Raw genomic sequence first — 8,712 nt, forward strand, 5'->3', positions numbered from 1 at the left:
AGGGGTGTTTAGATTAGTCTAATTAGGTTTATGTGATTAAATTAGATTATTTTAATGTAAATTAGATTAGTTGTATGATTAGTTTAATGGATGTTTAATTAGGGCTAATTGTATGATTAAATTAGTGTAATCTTGTTTATGCCCTAATTAATTATTTTTAATTATTTATTTATTTCGAATTTTTAAATATTATTTTATTAAATTATATTATTATAATATAATATTTAATTATTTAATTTTCGGAATTAAATTTAATTATTTAATAATTTCGAAAATTATCTTAGGGATGGCGGTCGTTAGAATTTCGCGGCGATCGCGGCGGTGTGGTCGGTTTGTGTTAATTGTATGTTTAAATTGAGAAATTGAGTGATTGATGATTATGGTTAATAATTCCAAAGTGTGGAATTGTGCGAAATTGATGAAGTTGTGGTATTTAACTTGAAAATACCCGGTGTTGGCTTTTAGCACCGTAATTGCTTTGTATGACTAGTTTGAATCGATTGGATTGATTGATTGATTGAATTGAGGTATGAGTTGGTTTATTATTGAATTATCAGCTTTGGCGAGCAATTGGTTTATATATGTATAAGCTTGTGTGAGCATCATTGTCAGCTTGTGTGAGCCTTTGTATGTCACCTTGTGAGAGCAATGATCATTTATCAGCTTATGAGAGCAATGATCGTTTATCAGCTTGTGAGAGCAACGATCCATATTTCAGCTTGTGCGAGCTATCATCTATGTATATATCAGCTTGTGAGAGCATTGCATCCATTTCAGCTTGTGCGAGCCGTAATTGTATTGATGGATGAATAGATGGTATGGTTTAATAGATGATATGAATTGATAGATGTGTGGATCATATAATATCAATTGGATTGACTGAATTGATAGATCGATGGGTATGTCGGTAGTTTCAGCTTGTGCGAGCATTGTTTGAATATGAATTGTACTGACGTGCAGGAAAGGGACTGAGGCGAGGTAAGTCCTTTATTCTATTTGTGTGGCTAGAGCACCTTGAGGCGTATTTTCTCCTAATTGAGTTTTAGAGGGTAGGACTCGGCTGAGACGTAGTCTCATCCCGGTTGTGGGATAATATTTCAGGTCCCTGGATGACGGTCGTGGAGGACCGAAAGTCTGAGTTCGGAAGGTGGAGGCTGAAGAATCGGTGAACGTGTCGACAAGTTGGTCATAGGACAGTTCCTAGTTGTTGAGCTTGTCTATTTTGTAGACAATCCGGTGTTGTACATAAACCTATGCGTTTATAAGAAAGCTTGTTTGGTTGTGATTGATTGCACCTTTTCTATCCCAAGTTAGATGTTGTCGGGGATTTGTTTCGCTTCCGCATGCATAATAAAAATGAATGGGTCGGCAACGTGTCTGGGGAAGTCGCATTTGTATCGACCAGAGTGGGATGTTCGCGCGCTCAGAGGATCGGGGCGTGACATCCCCGTTTAAGTGGTATCAGAGTGGGTTTATGAATGGAGTGATAAGGTGCGATTGTTTATGGGATAGTTAGTAGGAATGACTTTTATTTCATGCTGGTGCATGTGGCTGATAGTTGTTTGGTAAATTGTTTGGTGTGGATCACTCAAATTCTAATATGGGATTAGAATCGGGGAAACAGGTTTCTGTAAAGATCCTGTAGATGAGTGATCAGGAGCAGAGGACTCCTAGAGAGAACCTTTAGACCAGTTACTCGGGGTGGTAGGCCGACGGGGATCGGTACCCCGAGGTGGTCGTGGTGGAGCAACGGCTTAGACCGGCGCGAGTGTAAGAGTACCGGCCGCAGTCGGTACTAGTGTAGCACACCCGAGCGATCCTAGATTCAATGGGATCGTTCAGGCGCTAGTGATCCTTGGAAGCTTGTTGAGTCAGTAAGCTCAGGACCGAGCCACCGCTGTTGCTGCTGTATTTACCGCCACCAGTTTTGTCACCGCTGTTGTTGCTGCGCCTGTTGAGGCCCAAGCTAAAGTTGTGATCTGGGAGCAAGCTGTTGTATCCGAGTCGAGGTTCAGATTCAGTAGAGATGGAAATCAGTTGAGGAAGGAGTCTATGATCGTAGACAAGTATTCCATTTCTGTCCAAATGGAAATGTGGGATGGTTAGGTCAGTAATGAATCAGAATGGAGTATGTCGTGCTGACGGAAGCCGACATGGATTAGCCCCGTGTCCTGGTAAGATGGGTGCTTGTTTTATGTGTAACCAACAGGGTTACCTGGCCAGAAATTGTCTTAGAAAGCCGATGGGATTGATTGAAAGGAATGCGCCATAGAATGCATCGTGGGGTTTGTAGAGCAGGCCTTCAGTACAAGAAAGAGAGCATGCTGTTACCTAACAGGAGATAGAGGACTCACTGATTATGTGTCAAGTTTGAGAAAAGAAGTGTGGGTCAGCCTGGTGACCAAGTGCAGTGGGAGCATGCTTTGAATGTGGCAAGCATGGCCATTGGGCTAGGAACTGTCCGTGTAAGTCCAAGAGGACTCGAGCATCGCTACCGTCGACATGACGCCACTAGGATGGCGAAAGGAATAGGAATGGATTGACCATGCATCGATCAAGGGAAGAATGTTTTTGAGATGTTTTTATCAGAGTAGCGCAACTGGATTTTGTGTGAAAGTTGTGAAGTTTCCGTTGTTGTAATAAAGTAAAATGAAGATGAATCTCTGACTATAGTTGTAATTGAAGGGTTCGTTTATATATGACCTGGGAGTCATTTATAAAAAGGATTTGGCTCGAGGAGCTTTCTGCTGTTATGAATCGTGGCAGTGATATAATCCAATTTGTTCAATTAGCGTACGAAAGTCTTGAGTTACTGAAAGTCAGAAAGGACCTTCGATCCTTGTTGTTCGTCACTGAAGACGACCTGGTTTATGGATGTAGGTTTCCTAATCTATATGGCAACTATAGTGGATGCGACAATTGAGGGACCAAGTAAGGAGAACTTAGTCGTGGTACAGAAGTTTTCTGAGGTGTTTCCTGAAGAATTGCCAGGTTTGCTGTTAGAAAGAGAAATAGAGTTCGTGATTGAGTTAGCATCCGAATTAGAGCTAGTCTCTAAGGCTCCTTACCGGATGGCTTTATCTGAGTTGAAAGAACTGAATGTGGAGATGCATGAATTGTTAGATAAGGGATTTTTACTTCCCAGTGCATCACCTTGGGAAGCATCAGTCTTGTTTGTGAAGAAGAAGGATGGTTTGTTGCGTTTGTGTATCGATATTCTCCAAGATCGACTTGAGGACATGGAATCATCAATTGAGGATTTGAAAGGAAGACATACCGAATTTAGTGTCTCGTACTTGATATGACAATTGTGAGTTCACTGCATTATCGTTTGGTTTGACGAACACTCTAGCTGTTTGTATGGGTCTGATGAACAGAGTGTTCAAAGGATACTTGGATTAGTTATGATCGTGTTCATTGAAGTTATCCTGGTGTGTTCAAAGAGTGCTGAGGAGCACGAGAGACATTTGAGGATGATACTTCAGACCTTGAGGACTCTTGAATTTTATGATAAGTTTAGTAGATGCGAGTTTTGGACGACTTGTGTTGTGTTCCTAAGTCACGTGATTTCAGGAGAAAAGAATCTCCGTGGATCCCGTCCAAGATTGAAGCAGTGAACAGTTGGTCGAGATTGATTGCAGTGACAGAGATCAGAAGTTTTCCGGGTTTAGCAAAGTATTACAGAAGGTTTGTGGAAAGGTTTTCAGTATTAGCATCGCCGTTGACTCGACTACTAAAGAAAGAAAAGAAGTTCGTGTGGACAGACAAGTGCAAGCGTAGTTTTCAAGAGCTTAAGAAGAGGCTGACTACCGCACTTGTGCTGACCATTCCATCTGGTCCTAGAGGTTACGAGATCTACAATGGTGCGTCGTTTAGAGGATTGGGTTGCGTGCTAATGCAGCATGGCAAGGTTGTTGCATACTCGTCCCGCTAGTTGAGACCTCATGAGTTAAATTATCCGACGCATGACTTAGAACTCGCAGTAATAATTTTCGCTCTTAAGATTAGAGATTTTGTTAGTGTGAAGAAAGACGCTAGACTTTGCTGACCGTTAAAGTCTCAAAGTATTAATTCTCTCAGAAGAAATTGAATATGAGATAGCGCTATGAACCATATCGTTTGAAGTACTATGATGGTGGTATCTGGTATTACCTTGGAAGGATGAAAGAGGTCACTGATGCATTGAGTCGAAAGTCTTCATTTGTGCATATTTTGGTTAAAGAATGGACCTTACATGAGAAAGTGGAGATTCAGTTTTCCAATCTGAAGTAGGCCACCTTTTAAATCTTATGGCCATCCTCAGAATTGAGCTAGAGGTATATATCAGAATCAGAATGCTTCAGCTGTCAGATACAGAGTTTCGGAAGGTCGTGCAAGCAGATGCAGCAGAGAGAAGATTGATTTTCAGATTTTTAAAGGCGGAACATTGCGGTTCCGAGGACGATTGCGTGTACCTAACGATGCAGCGCTTAAAGAGGAGTTGGTCGAAAGCTCATTGTACCAATACATCATTCATCTTGTTAGTATGAAGATATATCATAATTTGCGTGAACATTATTGATGGTCTGATATGAGACGGACATCGCCAAGCATGTCGCCAAACGTTTGACGTGTTAGCAAGTGATGACTCAGCATTGTAATCTGAGAGGATTCTTGTACCTCTCAAAGTCCCTAATGCGGAAATGGGATCGTGTCACAATGGATCTTGTGACAGGCTTATCAAAGAATCAAATGAGTAATGATTTCGATTGGAATAGTGGTGAATAAATAGATGAAGTCGGTTCACTTCATCGCAATAGAAAATGACCTTGTTTTGGACAAGTACGTTGAGTTGTACATACGTCAGAGAGTTCGTCTATTTGGAGTGTCGGTGACGACTATTTTAGACCGAGACCCGAGGTTCGTGGCTACCTTCTAGAAAAGTTTGCAGAGTGCTTTGAGAACGAAGTTACAGTATAGTAATGTTTATCATCTTCAGACCAATGGCCAGTCTGAGATGGCATTTCAGATCTATCGATGAGTCAGTGTGTAAATAATTTCATTTTGGGTAGTAATTGACAGATTGATGAAATCAGCCCACCTTGTGACTGTGCGGAAGGATCTTGATTGGATTAGGCATGCAGAGGTGTTTGTGCATCAGATAATTCGTTTGCATAGAGTGTCAGTGTTAGAGTTATATCAAATCTTGACCAGAGGTTCCCGTTTCGATGTCAATCGATCGATAGTTCATATTTAGTCAGTGCAAAGCAGAGTGTACAAAACTTCAGTTGTTGAGTTGAGATCAGAGAATGAAAGGTTATAGCTCAGAGTCAGTTCAGCAATAAGTGAAAGCAGTTGCAAATATCAGTGACAGATTAAGGACTGCTCAAAACCGTCGGGAAATTTATGCGGTTAAGCATCAGAAACCTTCGAATTTTCAGGTTGAGAATCCTGTTCATTCTTGAATGTCGCCTAGGATAGGGACATCTTGAATTGTTAAGAAAGAGAGCCGGAACTGTTTAAGCGGCGGAATATTTCGAGTTTGAGATCAAAGGAGAATTTTGGCTTTAAATGGAAAAAGAAAGCGGTTTGGGACACCATCGGCGCCTCTAGCCGAGTGGTATCCGGGATGAAGCCACAGGTCCGAAGTCGGGAGTTCGAATCCCCGACACGGCAGTTAGCCGCTTTGTGGAAAAATAAAGAGAAAAAAAAAACCAAAATTTTTGCAGTTTTCAATTTTTGTAAAGATGGACAAGTGCTTAGCCTTTTTGGGACTCAAGAATTGGTCTGGTTAATTTGGAAACGTTTTGTCAGCACCGAGGATCTTGGATATCAATGTGAAGCGAGAATAAAGGAGCAGAATTGATGAGACGACAATACCCCACCATTTTGAAGAAGAATTTTAATGGTTTAAATTTCGAGGACGAAATTTTTATAAGAGGGGAAGAGTTGTGACATCCCGATTTTTCCAATTCTGGTTTCAATTAAATAAGTCGGGCATTTCATCTTCGCGTCTATAGCTTTCTTCTCTGAGTTGGCCACTCACGAGATAACTAGTCTATCAGGTGAAGCCGTTAAGGAATCTAAACGCAATAGACTTGAGAATTCGACCATGAATCGGCTACTCGACCGTATTAATCTGCAAGGATCATTACGACACTGTCAGAATCAAACAGAGATCAGTAATAGGTCGATTCGACTGAGATATGTGATTAGAGTGTGGGTGATTCCACTGATCGCAATATCCTCGTCGACCGGCACTAGACCGATTCTTCGTCGTTTTGGGTACCACAGTATGTCGTAATCGAAACCTCGAGATTTCTACGACAATCGAGAGTCGCTAAGGTGTCGAAGATGCACTTTGTGGCTTGAGAATAATCAACCACGAGGTCAATTGCACGAAAATTCCTAAAAGCTACCAGGTAGATTAGGACGTGCTAAAGTCGTGCCGAGATTGAATTTAACCGTGAAATTGAACCCGATTACGAAATTGGAAGTTACGTCAAGTCACAATTCATTTTAGGAATGTCGACTCATCTCCAGAAGATTTTTCTACAAACCGAGATTTTTTGCAGAAAAAGCAAAGTAAGGCCGTTTATGTTCGGGATTGTCAGAGGGCCATTTTTAATCGAATCTTCGGGATGCAAGTTGGATCATTTGATGGGGAAATGTCATGAGAAGGCCGATGACACATGGGTTAATTTAATTGAGCTTCAATTGAATGGAATTGATTGAGGATTGATTAAATTAAGTGTACAAGAATTGGACCCCGGCGGAAAATGAAATTGCAACCATTGGAAGAGGTTATGGAGGATTAGGTGAGTGGATTGTGACATCATCCATGAGGTCATGGTGGGGCCAAAGAGAGAGAAAGAGAAAGAGAAAAAAGAGAGAGAGAGAGAACCGGTCTTCTTCTTCCTCCCCTTCTCTCTTCCGTTGCTTCTCTCCTTCTCTCCCTGTTGTGCGAGACCTCAGCAGACCAGAAGAACCGCCGAGCAGCCCCATCGTCGCACGCCTCACGCCAGAACGCCACCGCAAGCCACCGGAGATCGTCGCTCGTCCAACCGCACGCAGCTCCGCCCCTCTCTCCCTCATGCTGCCGTCGACTTCCTCATCTCCTTCTTGGTGCTGCTCGACGCCCGGTAGATCTGGGAAGACGCCGGAGCAGCCAGCAGTCCAGTCGAACCGCCGTCGCGCACCGCTTGCCCGCCGTCCGTCCACCCGCGAGCTCCCGCGCCCGCCGTCCATCTCGCGGGCTGTTCGCGCGTCCGAGCCGTTCACGCCAGTCGCCCTGGCCTCTTCGCCATTTCCCGAGCTTCCCTGAGTGTTGTTGAAGTCGCCTGAGTAGTTCTTTGCCGTCGTCCGGCGGCGGAACCACCGCTGGACCACCGAAGCCCCGCTTTGCTCGTTTCCGGCAAGCCGAGTCGCTAGTTCTTCTTCTCTGTTCAGCCCATTTCAGATCTGGTGGAGCTCGGCGGAGCCGTCCGGCCCACCTCCGGCCATCGTGAAACCCCGCCTAGGTCCGGTTTGGTCTCCCCCGTCCATCTAGGCCCTTGTGCGCCTCAATCGGTGCCGGGTCGCCCTCAACCAACAATGGACGAAGCTGGAAAAATGGGTATGGCGCGGCTATTTGGCCCGTTTTGGCGGCTTCCCGACCCGGAAGCTAGGCCCGCCTTGAGACTATTGACCCTCGCGTCGTCCTCGTCGTTTTGAGCCGTTCGGCTCGTTAATCGGGTGAGTTTATCCTCTAATTCTTGCTAGTGAGTTAATTATCTTTGAAGGGGTGTTTAGATTAGTCTAATTAGGTTTATGTGATTAAATTAGATTATTTTAATGTAAATTAGATTAGTTGTATGATTAGTTTAATGGATGTTTAATTAGGGCTAATTGTATGATTAAATTAGTGTAATCTTGTTTATGCCTAATTAATTATTTTTAATTATTTATTTATTTCGAATTTTTAAATATTATTTTATTAAATTATATTATTATAATATAATATTTAATTATTTAATTTTCGGAATTAAATTTAATTATTTAATAATTTCGAAAATTATGCTTGGGATGTCCTGGTCGTTAGAATTTCGCGGATCGCAACAAAGTGCGGTCGGTTTGTGTTAATTGTATGTTTAAATAGAGAAATTGAGTGATTGATGATTATGGTTAATAATTCCAAAAGTGTGGAATTGTGCGAAATTGATGAAGTTGTGGTATTTAACTTGAAAATACCCGGTGTTGGCTTTTAGCACCGTAATTGCTTTGTATGACTAGTTTGAATCGATTGGATTGATTGATTGATTGAATTGAGGTATGAGTTGGTTTATTATTGAATTATCAGCTTTGGCGAGCAATTGGTTTATATATGTATAAGCTTGTGTGAGCATCATTGTCAACTTGTGTGAGCACTGTATGTCACCTTGTGAGAGCAATGATCATTTATCAGCTTATGAGAGCAATGATCGTTTATCAGCTTGTGAGAGCAACGATCCATATTTCAGCTTGTGCGAGCTATCATCTATGTATATATCGGCTTGTGCGAGCTACCATCTATATCGGCTTGTGAGAGCATTGCATCCATTTCAGCTTGTGCGAGCCGTAATTGTATTGATGGATGAATAGATGGTATGGTTTAATAGATGATATGAATTGATAGATGTGTGGATCATGTAATATCAATTGGATTGACTGAATTGATAGACCGATGGGTATGTCGGTAGTTTCAGCTTGTGCGAG

This window comes from Eucalyptus grandis, chromosome 9, assembly GCF_016545825.1.
Source record: "Eucalyptus grandis isolate ANBG69807.140 chromosome 9, ASM1654582v1, whole genome shotgun sequence".
NCBI classification, from domain to species: Eukaryota; Viridiplantae; Streptophyta; class Magnoliopsida; order Myrtales; family Myrtaceae; genus Eucalyptus; species Eucalyptus grandis.